This window comes from Prosopis cineraria, unplaced genomic scaffold, assembly GCF_029017545.1.
Source record: "Prosopis cineraria cultivar Desert tree isolate PC_DT_omini unplaced genomic scaffold, ASM2901754v1 PC9, whole genome shotgun sequence".
NCBI classification, from domain to species: Eukaryota; Viridiplantae; Streptophyta; class Magnoliopsida; order Fabales; family Fabaceae; genus Prosopis; species Prosopis cineraria.
Window position 1 is genome coordinate 20693482 of NW_026555340.1, and position 16331 is coordinate 20709812.

General features: G+C 30.9%; 1 pseudogene; it reads right to left on the bottom strand.

The window, feature by feature from the left end:
- Nucleotides 1-10: 10 nt before the first annotated feature.
- LOC129320372 (40S ribosomal protein S3a-like) lies at nucleotides 11-2168 on the bottom strand (annotated as a pseudogene).
- Between the last annotated feature and the right edge of the window lie 14163 nt (nucleotides 2169-16331).

Consider the following 16331-nt stretch of genomic DNA (forward strand, 5'->3'; position numbering starts at 1 on the left):
ATATATTGCAGCCCTCCATTTCATATTTGCAATTTACCCCCCCCCCAAAAAAAACCCAACTCATGAAATTCCAGATTTAAGCTCCAACGATTTCGGTGGGAGCTTCAGCCATCGTCTCATCCGCAGGTCTGTCCACCTTCACACCAATATCCTCCGAATAGTCACCATGAACCTACAACAGAGAATCAAGAGGCATCACACCAACGAGCATGAACGATGATAGAACAAAACAAACAGTGAATTAAAAGTCATCACTTACAAGATGTGCATTATGTTATCTATGTAGAGATATATGAAATCTGATTAAAACAATGGATTTAAGAAAAAGGGAAGTACCTCCATTAGTTTTCCAAGATCAAACTTAGGAGCCTTCAAGATCTTGACTTTGCGAATGAACACATTTTGCAAAGGATAGATGCTAGAAGTTGCCTTCTCAATATCCTTTCCAATCACCTCAGGGAGGAATTTGCGGACCAATTCTTTCAAGTCACAGGAGGTAGCATGGTTAGTCATGATCTCCCTCATCTTCCTGCGGATCTGAAAAGATACAGAAGCATTCTTAAATTGGCAACCTCACAGAGAAGTGAGCAACATATATTTCTCCACAAAGATAAACTCTGAAAAAAATGACCAAAGGGTTATCAGGTGGACAATGCTTAACTCATCAGTGGTATGACGATATGCCAAAACAAGCAGTAAGCAGGCAACAAGGTATCTACTTGGGGCATACTGTCTGATCTGGCTCGACTGGGCATAACAGGTCCTCTTCACCTGGTTTGCTCGCCTCTTAGTGAATCCAATGCAAAACATCCTCAAGGTGTAGTTATCAGTGGTCTTTACGTCCACATGAGCTTCGATCAAAGTTTGCCATTTGCGAACCAAAGACCTCAACTTATCATTTGTGAAGTCCATCCCCTAGAGATTGCAAGAGGGAAGTTTCAGATATATTAAAAGCACTCAGAAAGTCAGAGTACGAGGAAAATAAATTCCACCCATCACCCACCCAGAAATTTGTGAGACATTCTTCCCTTGAACATCCTCAGCTCTCAACCTAATCTTCCTGAATGCATGGTCCTCATCACCTTGAAGATCAGCCAACGAGACCTCAAACACTCTGTGCTTCAGTCCTTCTGAGGCAATCTATCATTTTTAATGACCTCGTCAATATGCATAAAGCCAGAACGTTGAAAAATTGCATGTACTCTTAAGAAGATATCTTGATGATTGCATTCTAAGTTACACGCAGAATTTGGAATAAAACAACCAATAGGTTGACAGAAAACCGTGAACAAATAATAGATAGATAAGTCATTATTTTATAGTATAATAACTATACACCCATGAATAACAAATGATAGACAAATAAAATCGATACTACATTGTACAGTCGCAGGACATTCACTAGCATCGCTAAGCGGTTTTTAAAAAATTCCTTAAGCTTTAGCAAAAAATTACGAAATGGCCGAATCTGACAAATCCATACAAATCAAAGTTACGCAAGAGATATGCCCACCCAGAGAAAGATACAAGTGAACCACAATATTTATCCCAAATCTTTTTTCACCCTACGTACAAGGCTATTCCTCAACGTTCTCAGATCCAAGAAGAAACGTCATTTCTCTTTCTAGAATACTAAAATAGGGCGAGGGACAATAAATCTTATTACTGACTACAAATCAAAATGTAAATTTAATACTGACAGAAATGGAAAACCAGCGAGCCATAAGACAAAGACAAGATTTTTATTACGAAAATCACGAGTCTTTACTCCGGAGTTTAAAAATAAACCAAGAACCCTACTTCCGTAGCAACGGAAATCGGAGAAAACAACTACGAATTACCTTGGTACCCTGAGTACGAGTGACGAGGGTCTTGCCCACATTCTTAACTTGAAACACAGAAGGAGCCTTGATATCATACCAGTCCTTCTTGGCAAATGGATCAGCTCTGAAAGCCAAGTTAACAAAAGAAAAAAGCGACAACACAAATTAGAAATAAATGCACGCCGAGAGAACAACGTGATTGAGATGTTAAAAATAAATTGATGAACACTTACGCCTTCTTCTTTCCTCCCTTCTTTCCCTTGGAAATTCTCTTGTTCTTTCCCACGGCCATGACTGAAGCTTGAAGTATGCAGAGCTTAGCTGCGAGCGGCCGTAATGCAATGCGCACATAAAACCCTATAGACGAAGTGCTTCAATTAAATAGCATTTTGTTTCTCCAGGGCTTTCAGCGCATTAACCCATGGGCCGGGCTTTAAGTTTTTTGTGGGCTTTTTCGAAATCAAGGCCCAACTTTTTTCTCCGTATTAACGGCCCTTTTTTGTTTCCTTCTTTTTTTCCTACTTTTCAATTGTTTATTTCAGTTTATCAAAAAAAAAAAATTTTTCAGGCCTTAAAAATTTAAAAATATAAACCTGTGTTAGCATGGAATTAAATCTGGAAATTCTGAATTTTCTCGAAAATAAATGTTTTATTTTTTTATAAAACTTTTATTTTGCTAAATAAAATATTAAAATTAATATATCTTCTAAAACTCATTTCTCCAAAAAGAAGAAAAAATCCCGTAACTAAAGTAACTCACCTGTCTTCTTTCCCTTGTGAACAGTAACCGGCTCCCATGTGGCTCCGTGCTTAGATTACTTCTACCACATACCACTTCTTGAAGCAATGAGACACAGCGGCGGACGGAAGCATTGAGAAAGGCATGGGATTATATTTTTAAGTTCATCTTATATTTTAAATAGTTGTACATCAAGCCCTTGTAAACAGTAACTAGCTGGCGCTGGCACATATTTGGCTTTTGCAACAGGCCTTTTTATATTAATTAATAGACAAACGATATAAATAGTTATGGCGATAATTATTTTATAATTATTAACTTGTTTGATAGACTTTTAACATTAATTTCTTAAATAATTGATGTAAAAAGTTTTTAAAATTTTTACATCATTTTCTTCCTCTGATACATATGTCATTTTCATGATTTTCCACTTATTGATGTGATTTTCTTATCAAATTTTACTGTTTTCCTTACCCCCAAATCATATTATTCTTTTCTTGAAATCCTATCTTTCATTTCTTTGAAAATCTCTCCCTCCCTTATTTGTCTTCTCCATTTTTAGATGTATTCGTGTTGCTTTTTTTAACTAGTTGCTCGTGGGTTTGGGTTGTGTAAGCATTGATTTCAAGTACCTTTTTAAGCTCAAATTAATAGGATAAGCTTATTTAATCTTATTCTTACTCTCTAACCTCTTCTTTAAACTAGTTTTTGTAGATTTTATAGTTAGGGTTTTCATTTTTGAGAATACCCAACCATTAAGTCTGAATTTTAAGGTGATTTTGAGGTTAAGGTAGGTGTTATTTAGATTGTTTTGGTGATGATTATGATAATGGAGAGTTTAAATCCAAAACTTTAAACTAAGTGAATGAATTTTTTTGATGATTTGAGGTTGTGGAGATTTAATAAGTGGTATGTAAGTCTAATATGATTATGGTGATTAAGTTCAAGGGTTATAATAAATAATAAATATTGGTAAAGAGTAATGCATGCCTGGTTTTTTTTTTCTTTTTGAAAAAATTATAATATGTAGATTTGCAGTACTTGTCTATTTGTGGCCTGACACGTACCATCATCCTCTCTACAGGTTAAATTAGAAAGTGAGAATATGTGATTGGGAACTTGAATTTTTGAGTGTGTTTAATTTCTTGCATCCTATTTGTATTTAATTTTTGAGTGTCTCTTAACGAAGGAGGAGAAGCTGCAAACGTTCGAGTAGGAAGGTAAATGGAGGCAGCGAAAAAGACGGTAGTAAGAAGATAATGCACTTTATGAGTTGAACTGAGGAGCTTGTGAACCGATTGATCTCGTTGGGTTCATGTGTTAATTGGAGTTACTTTTATTTCCCCCTTTTTGCTCTTTCATTTCCAAACCTTGAACTCTAAATTAAATTTAAATCCCTTAATTAATATTTTAATGTTATTGTATTTTATAGTTGTTGTTAGAAACTTATAATTATTAATATTTGTATAAGATTTTATGGATGGATTTTTCATTTATTTGAAAATTGAGGACTTTTTTATGTTGAATATCATTGTTTTCCTATAAAATCCTGAATTTTTGACTTAGAAGCTCAAAATTATGCAAAAATTCGGTAAGCTATTAAATTCAAGTAATCAAAAGTCCTTAAAGTGACTTGAAAAGAAAAAATAATTCTTAAAAACCAAATGGTAAATTTAAAGTCTTTCTTGAGCAGAAGCGTAATATTTGTACAGACTTCAAGGAAGTGTCTAAAATTAAGAATGAACAAGTTGAAGTCCAAAAAGATTCAAGATAGGCTGAAAAGAAATAATTAAGGTCCAAGAGGGCAACAGAGATATCTGAGGTTAGTCTTGAAAAATAATCAATAAAGTTGCCGGATTAAATAAAGGTAGTGTTATTTGACAATTTTATCCTTATGTCCTAAGTCTTTTAAAAAAGAATCATAGTTAGATTCTAAGGATCATAATAGATCCAAAAAGGATTCAGTGAGATCACAGTTAGATCTCATAATTGTAATAGATCTAGTAAAAAGTTACTAAACTACAACGTATGCGACAGTTCTATAGGAAGACGATGGTCAAGGATGAGTTTAAAATACAAAGACCTCTTAAATTTGGCTAACTATTATAGAGAGAGTATATTTGATTTTTTTCTTCGATAGCTCAACTATTAACTAGGTTAAGAAAGGAAAGAAAAGAAAAATGAATAAGAGTAATAGCTCATTCAAAGTCAAATAGTAACTATTAATGTTCAAAGTTAATTTTATATAATTAAATATAATGAGATTATGAATAAGTACCTAGATTTAAAAATAAATAAGAGTAAACGTTAACCCTAAAATATCACTCTCAATCAAGATTAAAGTGTAATTTTTAAGAGTTTTGGGTCCTTAAGTGTAATTACAAAAAATTATCCAAAATTCATTAAGAATTAAAGGAAATCAGTTTATAAAAAGGAATAAATATTTAGATGAATTATTTCAATTTTATTGGTTAGAAATTGCTCAAAAGAATTAAGTTATAATTTAAATTGCATTATGTTGAGATAATACCAATTTTTGCTATGTCTGAAAGTAAATTTTAGCAAAGGCCCATGTTGAGCCCAGTTGGAGGGAGTAGTGACGTCAAGTTGGATCTGAAATGGAAGAAGAAGGCAGGCATTTATATGGTCCAAAATTGATCAAAATATCGGTTCGAATAAAAATGATAAATTAGGTATTTTAGAATTCAAATATTAACGAAAGTGGCCACCACACCCATTTCTTCTTCCTCATTGCATCATTTCGGTCAGACTAAGGAGAGAGAAGAGAGAGAAATTGCAAGCTTCTTCCATGGATTTGCATGAGAGGTTTAGAGAAAGAAAAGAAAAATCAACCAAAATCACCATTAAAACTACATTTCTACCTCAAAGTTTCTTCACAAAAGTTGTTCTTCTCATCAAGAGAAACATTTTATGGTTTTAGTTTTTTAAGAGAATGAGTTTGGAGATGGAATAGATGAAGGAAGTAGTGAAGAAGCAAGAATAAGTTAGTGCATTGAGAACAGGTATGGAAGAGCTTCTTTTTGAACTATTTTTCCTAATTTTTGTTTGAGTTTTCATAATTATGAGATGCTACCTTGTTTCTCTGAAGGTAATAAGGGTTGATATTTTGATGATTAAATGATATGAAAGGGCTTAGAAATGGTCGTAGAGATGTTACTTATTGATTATTAATGAATGGTAGTTTGATTTCAAGTTTGATGTAATTTTTGGATGGCCAATTCTTAAGGATAAATTCTGCCCAATTTTCCAAAGAATTAAGCAATGATTAGTTAAGCATCTAAGTTCATGAAATATGATTTAGAACCTAGCCTTGAGACACATACATATAAAGCGTGAAAATAGCTTGAAAGAAACCATGATTTAAGGTCTCAAAGACCCATATAGTTATTGTCAAGGATGGTTTAAAGAAAAGTAGTTAGAATTGGTCAAATTTGAGTTCTTTATGAAAAATTGAGTGGGAAAATGTTGGTACAAGAATTTTATGTCAAAGAAAAAATAAAGTGAAAATTAAGATAATGAAAATAAGAAAAAAAAAGAGCAAGTTGTCATTTATTGATAATGTGATTATTGTCTCTAACAGTTGTCATAAATATTCTATAGCAAATATTTAGGATCAATGAGTGTTATGGACAAGGAATTGGAAGTTTGGTCATGAGGGATCAAATGAAAGTAAGGAAAACAAAGAAGAAATAGTAAAGCCAAAAGATAATAAACTTACCTTTTATTACATGCTTGGTATTTATGCTTGCATGATGATATGTATGATTAGTTTCTTTGATTCTATGAATCATGAATGAATGTTTGAAACTCTATTTTTTAGTGTTCCATGGTCCAATGTATGATGTATGAGCATGTATAACATATCAATATATTAGTTATGAAGTCATATAATACAAGTATATGTTATGTATGAAACTTTTGCCTTGTATGCTTGAATGGTATTGTTTATTACTGAGATTCTCTCTAATCTCACCCCCATTGACTGACCATGTTAGGTTATAGGCATCTAAAGGAAGAGCTAGAGTAAGAAGTAAAGGTAAGAAGATTAAGAAAAATAATTTTTTCTTTAGCATTACTTTGATAGAAATGAAAAATGTATAAATAAACCTATAAGCTTTGTAAATTTATGATGAGACTTTGATATATATAAGTGATATTTGTTGATATATGATGGCCAATTTAGAGTCCTAAACTAACCTTGAAATCATGATTCTAATATGCATAATTGAGATTGTTCAGCTTAGGCTCTTTTTCAGAGGAGGGTTATTGTTTTATTATTTAACATATAGCAACCCATATCCAATGCTCATGATAATTTTTATGATAAAACTAGACACATAGAGATTTCTAAAAAGTCCTAAACCAGATTATTTGGACATGTACAACTTCAGTTACGAATTTTTCAAGTTATGACACAAATTCTATCAAAGAAACAAAGCAGATTTGGAAAAATGAATAAACTGTATCATTTGAAACCAAAAAGGACTTAAAAAATATTTTTATCACTTAAATTACTTTAATATATTTCAATAGAAATTTAGAGCATCCTCATATTAATTTTCTAGACTTAATTATGAATTTTTAAAATTCAACAAAAATACTAGATTTACCAAATATGTAGTAACCTGGTGAATAACTTGTAAATTTTAATTTATTAGCTTTAATTTTAGTTTTTCCTAAACCATATCGCTTCCAATTGCATAAGAAAAATTTTAAAAATTAGGATTTGACATTTTCATAGCCAAATATGCATAATTTTGTATATTTAAATAAAAATATATTAAATTAATCGTGACCAATCTAACTCCTAATTAGATTACTAACTCTTAAATTACTGTCTTAACTAATTTAATGACCAATTTGTTTTTTAACACCTTGCAAAAATTTAAAAAATATGAACAGTATGTTTTTATTATATTATAATAATAAAACTCGATTCCTAAATTATAAATTCATTGAAAAAAATGAAGAATTAAGTGCTCGCTGCTCAGAGAGTAAAACTGGGTACTATTCTTTTAACTTTCTAAGCTGTAAGTTGACTAAATTCCGACATCTTGCTATCAACATATTACATGCTTAACTTATGAATAAGCCATGCATGAATTCAGTTGTTTGGGGAAAAAATGTAATGGCTTGTTTTATTTTTGTTTCAATTTTTTATTATTAATACATTTAGATAGAATATTTAAACATCAAAAATATGATAGGCGTACCATTAACAATAAAATTTAATTTGAATAAAGTGACAAAAAAGTAAGTAGGTAATCTAGCGAGTTTTTTTAAAATTTAATTTACAAAAAATAAATATTTTAAATAAAACAAATTGTATCATAAATCATAGAGCTAAATTGCAAAATTTTTATTTCATACAATTTATTTTTTATATATTTTATATGAAATGGTTAAAAATAATATTACATTCATTAAAAAATATAAGGTATTTTTAATTAAATTTTACTCTCATAAAATAATTACCTACTTTCAAACTAATCTTATCTTTTCATATTTATTTCTATTAAATATTTTATAATAAATATAAAGTTATTATCAATAAGAACACTTAAGAAAACAATGATTACATTTTGAATGACTAAAATATCTTATATTTTTTAATATTTAACTTCTCAAAAAATACCTTATATTTTTAAATGAAGGGAGTATATGCACAAGTATGTTATTATTATTAAGCTTATATGAATTCGAACTGGGCCCATATTTTTTTGAGCTTCTCCAATAAGCTCAAAGCATATAAAATATTTTAAACTCCCAAACTTGATAATAAAATTTTTTGAATTTATTAAGGATGTTAGAATTATCGCCTCTAACTAAGAGTAAATTATTAAATTATGTTACAAATTATAAATCTAGCAATGTCACTAATTTAGGGTTTTAATTTCAAGATATTAATGCAATATGTTGCTATTCTAATACCCCCTGTTCCAGGTTATAAGATATTTTTTTTAGCAAAATTATGTATGCCAATACAATTTATTAGATAAATGTTACAGTTTTATGTTTTAAAAAAACATAGTCATAAATTTTTAAAAATAATTTTCATTTAATATAACATTAATGGTGAAGATTAAATAAAGAGATAAAATATAATAAGAAAAGAATGGAAGCATTAGAATAGGTAAAATTTGTGAACATTGTATTTTGTCCGGATATTTAATAAATTCAACCAAAAAATATAAAAATATAAAAATAAAATTTAATCCTTTTTAGGATTATATTTCAAAATAAAAAAATATTTAATTAATAGGATTTAATTTTAAATAATTTTTTTTGTTGGTTAGGATTTTAGTTCTTTTAGTTCAAAAGAAAAAATAAAAAATAAAAAAAATAAAATTTAATCCTTTTTAGGATTATATTTTTAAAAAATATTTGTTTAATCCAAAATCAGATTTTTAAGTCCCTTAATCCAATTTTTGAAATTAATAAACATAATTAAAAAAAGAGTTATTAAAAATTTAAATATATAAACTAAGTTTGGTCGTTTGTTCGTGTGTCATGCACGTTATAGCACAAAAAAAAACAAAAATAGCATACACAAAACACCGAAGGAGAGCAAAAGGCAGAGTAGGCACACACACATGAACACTTTCAATCAGACCAATTGGAAGGGAGTAGAAGAATTTAACCATCAAATTTGGTCCTTTATTCATGTGTCATGCACGTTACAGCATAGAGAAGAAAAAAAAAACAGAATCAACACACAGGAAACACAAAAGGAAAGAGATAACAGACTCGGCCACACACAAAGCAGAAAGTAGAAGAAAAGCAAACGAAAACATAAAGGAAGGCAATAAAAAAGCTTCACTTTGTAGTGGAAACACATGCACGTTGCAAAAGGAAAGAAAAGCAGAGCAGACACAAACATTGGACATACACGTACAAAGAAAAAAACAGACGATAAAAAGAAAAGGAGTAGATTCAAAAAGAAAAGAACGGATGACAGAAAAAGGGAGCAGGAGAGGACCTGATTTTTACTCTTGGAGGGAAAGGAATGAGAGAGAGATGGAGAAGAGGTTAGAGAAGAAAAATAGAGCATGAAGGAGATGCAGAAAAGAGGCTAGAACGCGGGAAGACTTCTAGAGAGAGATAACACGGAAGAAAAAATAAAGCACAAAAGAAGCCTGAACAGAGACAGAGAATGAGAGAGAGAAGGAGACCGAGAACGAGAAAAATTGAGGAGGAGAGAGAGCTAGCTCCTAGAGGCGAAGATGAGTGAGAGGTGAACGAAAGGGCAGCTCCTGAGTTTGAAGGAAAACACACAAGGTTTGTTTATGATAGTGATGATAAGCTCGTGGGTGAAGAAGAAGTAGAATAGGAAAAGGAAGCAGTATCGCCTAGCATGCTTGCCAACTGGGGATGGAGAGGAGAAGAGAGAGAGAGAGAGAGTAAGAGAGGGAGAGACAGAGAGGGAGAGTGAGAGATGCATGAGCATAGAGATAGAGGGTGAAGAGGAAGCTACGATACTGATCTTCACGTTATAGGGGAGAGAACATTGTTGACGTCACCATCGTTTCTTTTCCTGCAGTTTTCACTTGAAGCTATGAAGTGAGATTCTACTATTTGTGAAGGTTTTAGCTAACCTGATGTTGTTTCGCTTTTACTTTAGTAATTAAATATGAAAATCAAAAGTGGCTCCATGTTGATTTCATGGTCTAATGAACTATAATTTCATAATTGATTATTCATGGTGGTTTAAATTAATGGTTTCTTAGTGTCATTTTGTTTTGAAGTTTTCAAATAATGCATTTCATGATTATGGATCTCAAATTATTATTTTCAACTTCGCTGTCTCTGTAACTGCTAATTTGTCTTATGTCCCATTGATTGTGGTTAAACAATTACTGTAATTTGAGCACAGGTTGTCAAAAAAATAATTATAGTGATAATTTTTGCCACCTGTGGCCCTGGAGTTTCATTTCATTATAGTTATAATTTCCATTGTGACTATTTGCGTTTATCATATTGCAGTGTTCTGATCTCCTTTTTACATGCTTTGCATAATTTCTTCTTGCTTGTTACTTGCTATTGGGGTTTAAATCTTTATCTTAAGATGTGCATTAAAGGGCCTTAAGCCTACTAGATGAGCATAGGTTTTTTTTTTCAAACTATCTCAAACTTTGTATTATATTTTCTCATGGAGATATCATAACATTGTGAACACTGAATTTTGTTTGGATATTTTTTTTAAATATAATAACAATAATAGGACTAATAATAATAATGAGAAAATGCATTTATTTGGGATTTATCTTTTGTGTGAAATTTAAAACCTCCATATCATTTAAAATGATTATCTATTGTGTAAATCAATAAGATTTTGCAGGTAGAAAGATCCAACTTGTATATATTAATATGGGTTTCAATGACCTACTATTAAAATTAACTTTCCTTTTTAACTTAAATCAATAAAATATTTAAGTCTCATGTGAGATTTCAAAAATTTTCATAGAGACTTAAATTAATCACATCATCATGTGGGATAATAAGTCCTCGCAGATGTTGCAATTATTAATTTGCATATATTACATAAATAAATAATTTTTGTAAATAAAATAATAGATGTTTTTCAATTATATTGTCTAATTAGATTTTTTGGTAATGTAAAATTTTTGAAACTCCATAGACCTTTAGGATAATCATACTACCGTATGAGTTAATAAGGCTTCATAGGTATAACAATTAAGATTTTTATATTTAAAAATGTACGTTATATAATTACACATTAAAATATATTTAAAGTGAATATTATTTAATCCTTTTATTGTGTGAGATTTTGAATCTCTGTAAATATTTAGGATAATCTTGTATCGTGCAAATCAATAAGATTTTACAGATATGGGAGTAAAAATTATATGTTAATATGGGTTTCAAAGGCCCACTATTAAAATTAATTCTCATGTTATAATTTAAATTAATAAAATATTTAACTCTCATATGAGATTTCAAAAATTTTCGTAAAGAATTAAATTAATTACATCCTCGTGTGGGATAATAAATCCTCACAGATGTTGTGATTCTCAATTTCTATAATAAATAAATAATTTTTTTGTAAATAATGATATAATACACAATTTAAAAAAATTAATTAATTAAATTAATGTATTTAAATTGTGATCATATTTACCGATTATATCTTTTAGTCATATAATATTTTTGAATCTCCGTAGACTTTTAAGATAATCATATTATTGTATGAGTCAAAAAGACTCTGCAGATATAACAATTAAGTTTTTAAAATATATATAAATTATATATTAAATCAATTAAATTCAAAATGTACTTAAGTGTATGTTGTTTAATCTTTTCTTGTGTGAGATTTTAGAATCTCCATAGATATTTAAGATAATCATATTACCGTATAAGTCAATAAGGCTTTGTAGGTATGATGATTAATATTTTTTGAAAAAAAGTGTATATGTACATACATGCTTAAAAAAATTATCATTAACACTTAAAAATATAAATAAATTAAGTTATTAAACTCTTTTATCCTATGAGATTTCAAAATTTCTGCAGATATTTAGAACAATTACATTGTCGTATAAGCCAATAAGGCTCTTCAGATATAACAGTTAAATTCTCAATCATAAAACATAAAAAAAATATTTCTAAACTCTTTTCTTTTCTTTATTTCAAAAATTAAGAAAATAATTAAAATTAAATTACTTTTTATAATTTAAAACACACATATTAAAATTTTGGAAATTATTTTATTTTCAAAATAATGAATTATTTCTAATTAATTTCTCTTCAAAAAATATTTTCACCAATAATTTTCAAACCTAAACTACATAGACTTTGATCCCCATCACATGATACGTAGATCTCAAAGTCAGATTTCGAGTCAAGTCTTTTCTCATAAATAAATAAATATTCTCACTTAATTTTTATCATTTTTTCAAACACATGAATATAAAAGGAATAATTAAAATAATTTTAAAATTATATTAATATAGCACAACAAACTTCAGGTAACCATTCTCACGAATGGGTATTGTGGGGTACCTAACACTTTTCTCACTCTCAATCGACTTTCGAATCTACTTTCTGATTTTGCAGACCATCCTTATTCTCCTTTAATTGGTTTTCCAAGATTTCTTTTAAAATTTTGGTGGCGACTCCCGTTCCATTCGATTCCCGCCTCGAAAGTCGAAATCTCCGCTCGCGTGCCGTCCACATCAAAATAGAATAGGAAGGCTGTGAACCTTGAGGAAACATTTCTAGGATAAATTGACCCCCAATACTTAAAAAATAGAAAACTTATTTATTATAATACTATATTTTGAAAAATGGTTTCCATGACATCGAGTTCAAATTTTGTTTTCAGTGAAAAGAATATGCCTTAGGCTGTATGCATATCAAGTTTTGTGCGATTATTAATTTTTTTTAAAAAAAATTGCATTTGATGTGCCACTATCTCTGCACCCGAGACCTAATTTAATTTTATTAGATAATAAAACTTATTTTGTTATAAGAAAGACAAAAAAAGAGAGACACGATTTTTAATATCATAAATAATTTAAAATTTCAAAATAACATGAACAAATTTTATTAAATGTAAGTTTCCCCATTTCTCTCCTCAAAAAATCTCAATTTAGAATGGAGGGATAGGAAAGGAGAAATGAAAAGGCATTTTTATCGGGCTTGACTTTTTTTTATTTAATTTTTGTTATGTTTTAATTACAATTCAGAATTTTGACCTATAGTTTAGTTTGTTTTGATCAAATTCGTCATGTTTTAAATTTATTTATTTAGTTTTCATTATTTTACACTTTAATAATAATGAAATATTAAATCTAAATATTCAACATTTACTTTAAGTGTGTAGATTATAAGTGAAAAGGAAATTAAAAAATAAATGAAGAGAAGCTAAGTCATTTAATCATTTATGGATGGGAGAATTATGTTGAAATTTTACACAAAAAATTAATTATTAATAAAACTAATTATCATACGGTCTACTAACAACTAAACTTAATATTAATTTAATAATTATGTATTATGTAATATGTATATACCTCATTTTTTTGAGATTTAAATTACCTGTTTGTCCTCGTGTTTGGTTACTGCTTTTCCCCCAAACCCCAAAGACTATGAGCATGTTTGGATTGCATTTTAACCTCAGTTAGAATGGGTGAAACTGAGGTTAGGAGGTAAAATGTTAAAAATATCTTGTTTGGATTAGCATAATTTTTGAACCTCAGTTGGCATGAAAATGCGCATTAATTAAGAAGCTCACTGACCTGGCTTTTCCTCCTCAGTGTTCATGTTGCTGCCCATTAGAAGCATTAAATTCGTTTTAAATCCTTATGCTTTCTCTCTCTTATCTTTTATCTACCGAGCTATCCCTTTAGCTTCCTGTGCGTGTTGCTTTTATTCTCGTGACCTCCCAATCTGCTTCAAAACACACACTTCAAATCTTGCACTTAGCTCTACACACCTCATATCTACCTCCTTCTGTTAGTCATCCGCTTCCTTTGGTCGATCTCCAGCTCACTGTTATCCTTTCTAGCTTCCACCGTGTCCCTACTCTGAAGTGCTTCTTCTTCCCGTGTCTACCAGATCTGCACTTCCCATTGTTGGATCTGCTCTCCTTCGCTTGTCTCTGCCAAGTAAGGTCCTTCTTTTTGTCTCCTTCCTTAGTTCCTTCCTGTCATGCTCTGCTGTTCCTTCTTTGAAGATTATTTCTTCCTTGACCTGTCGTGCTTTGCTGTTCCAAAAACTGATATGTGCTTGTTATTCTCTTTACTTTCCATCCCCTATTCGTTTATCTTAGAACAGAGGAAGATCTATCGTTTTTATTTTCTAGAACTCAAGTTGCTGGTTTTTATTTTCTTGACCTGTCATGTTCTGCATGTATGCGTGTAACATAAGTATGAAAGCTTGAGTTATAATGTTGTTTATAATATTGTTATTTATAATGCTAGTTTTTATTTTTTTTCTATAGCTCAAGTTGCTGCTATTTATAATGTTGTTAGACAATATGAAAGCCTGAGATCTAAAAGCAATCCCCTGTTCGTTCATTTTCAATCCCTATTTGTTTATTTTTCGGTGAGTTGAAAGCCTCATGATATTCTTGAAAAGGAAAAAACAGGTTCCTAAAAAATGCTTGCATGCTGTGCAGTTTTTGACTTCACTCTCTTTATATAGGATATTGTTAGTTTCATCGTTCATCATTTCTAGAATTCGTTCATCATTTCTGGAATTGATTTTATAGTGTTGTACGAAAAGGCATGTCATGTTTTTAATGTACTATATTATATATTTATTTTCTTAATTTATTCTTTTAAAGTTTAAAGATTTTAAAATCTGTTTCTTAATGTCATTCTGATATGATCTTATAGCAAGTAAGAGAAATTAGGAGTTAGTTGGGTTTATCAAGAGAGATGACCGTTGGTAGCTAATATTCTTGAAAGCCTAAGATCTTATTACAATCCCCTGTTCATTTTCAAGGATACATATATGCAGAGATATTTATTAATTTTGCATGTTTATAATGGTTGGCTAGTCTATGGGACAATGAACAACGACAAAGGAAAAGCTGTGTGGAATTCAACCTTGACAGAAATTTTCATTACAGAATGCTTGGTGTAACAGCCCTCCGCTCACCCCGCCTACCCGAGGTCTTTTGTGGTGCTGGACACTCTCCCCCCAGGCCCCATAACAGGGCGACCCCACTCTTTACGGTGAGCATCAGGAGACAAAGACTTCCCCGCAGTAGTATGCAAGATTATTCCCCTTGCGGAGAGCCTCCCCAGGTTTGATCCTCCAACCTCTCCTACATAATAAAGTTGAGGCTGAACCTAGTACCATTGAGTCAAGTTGACTCAATAGTACCAAACTTAGCCTCAACTTCGTTAAGGTGGTAGAGGTTGGAGGTTCGAGTCTGAGGAGGTTCCAAAAGACCCTCGTGAGGGTGGGGTGAGGAATACGCTCAGTACCACCTGGGCTAAAGCCGGCAATCATGTGGTAACATGTGTGTTGTCCAGCGCCTGGGAAAAGACCCTGGAGAGGCAATGGTGACCCAGGAGAGCTGTTACACTTGGAGCAAGTGTACAAGAAACAAAGGAAAGGAACTGCTTTCAACAAAAATGGGTGACAGGTAATAATTGAGTGGTTTGAGGCAAAAATAAGAAAAAGGTATGAGCAAAAGCAACTAAAAAATAAACTAGATAACATGAAGAAAGAATGGAATGTATGGTATAAGTTGTTTTAAGTGAAACCGGCTTGGGATGAGATAGTGACAAGAATACTGTCGATGCTCCAGATGAGTGATGGGAGTGAAAAATCTTGGTATGGATTAGTTGTTAAGCATTTTTTAGATTAGAATTTAATTTAAGAATTTTAATTGTTAGCTACTTAAATGGTTACAGGAAAATCCCCTCTATAGAAAATTTAGATATAAAAGCCTAAGATTTATAAGGGAATTAATGTTGATATTCAGGAATGTCTTAACAACTGGAGAGACACTTTTGTACCATCTACTACCCAGACCCAAATAAAGGACGATGATGATGAGGTTGTGTGCCTCCCTACTATTGACCTTCAAGAAGGCTCTGGTGATAGTGAAGAGGAGCTACATTTATCTAACACTGCATCACCTACGGGGTTTATCAATGAGCCGTAAGGCTTGAATATCACCACAAATACCGGTGGAACTAGTGGTAACAGAAGTCAAGGCAAGAGAAAAAGGGTTGTAGGTATTGGTGGGAGGAAAAAGCAAAAAAATCCCT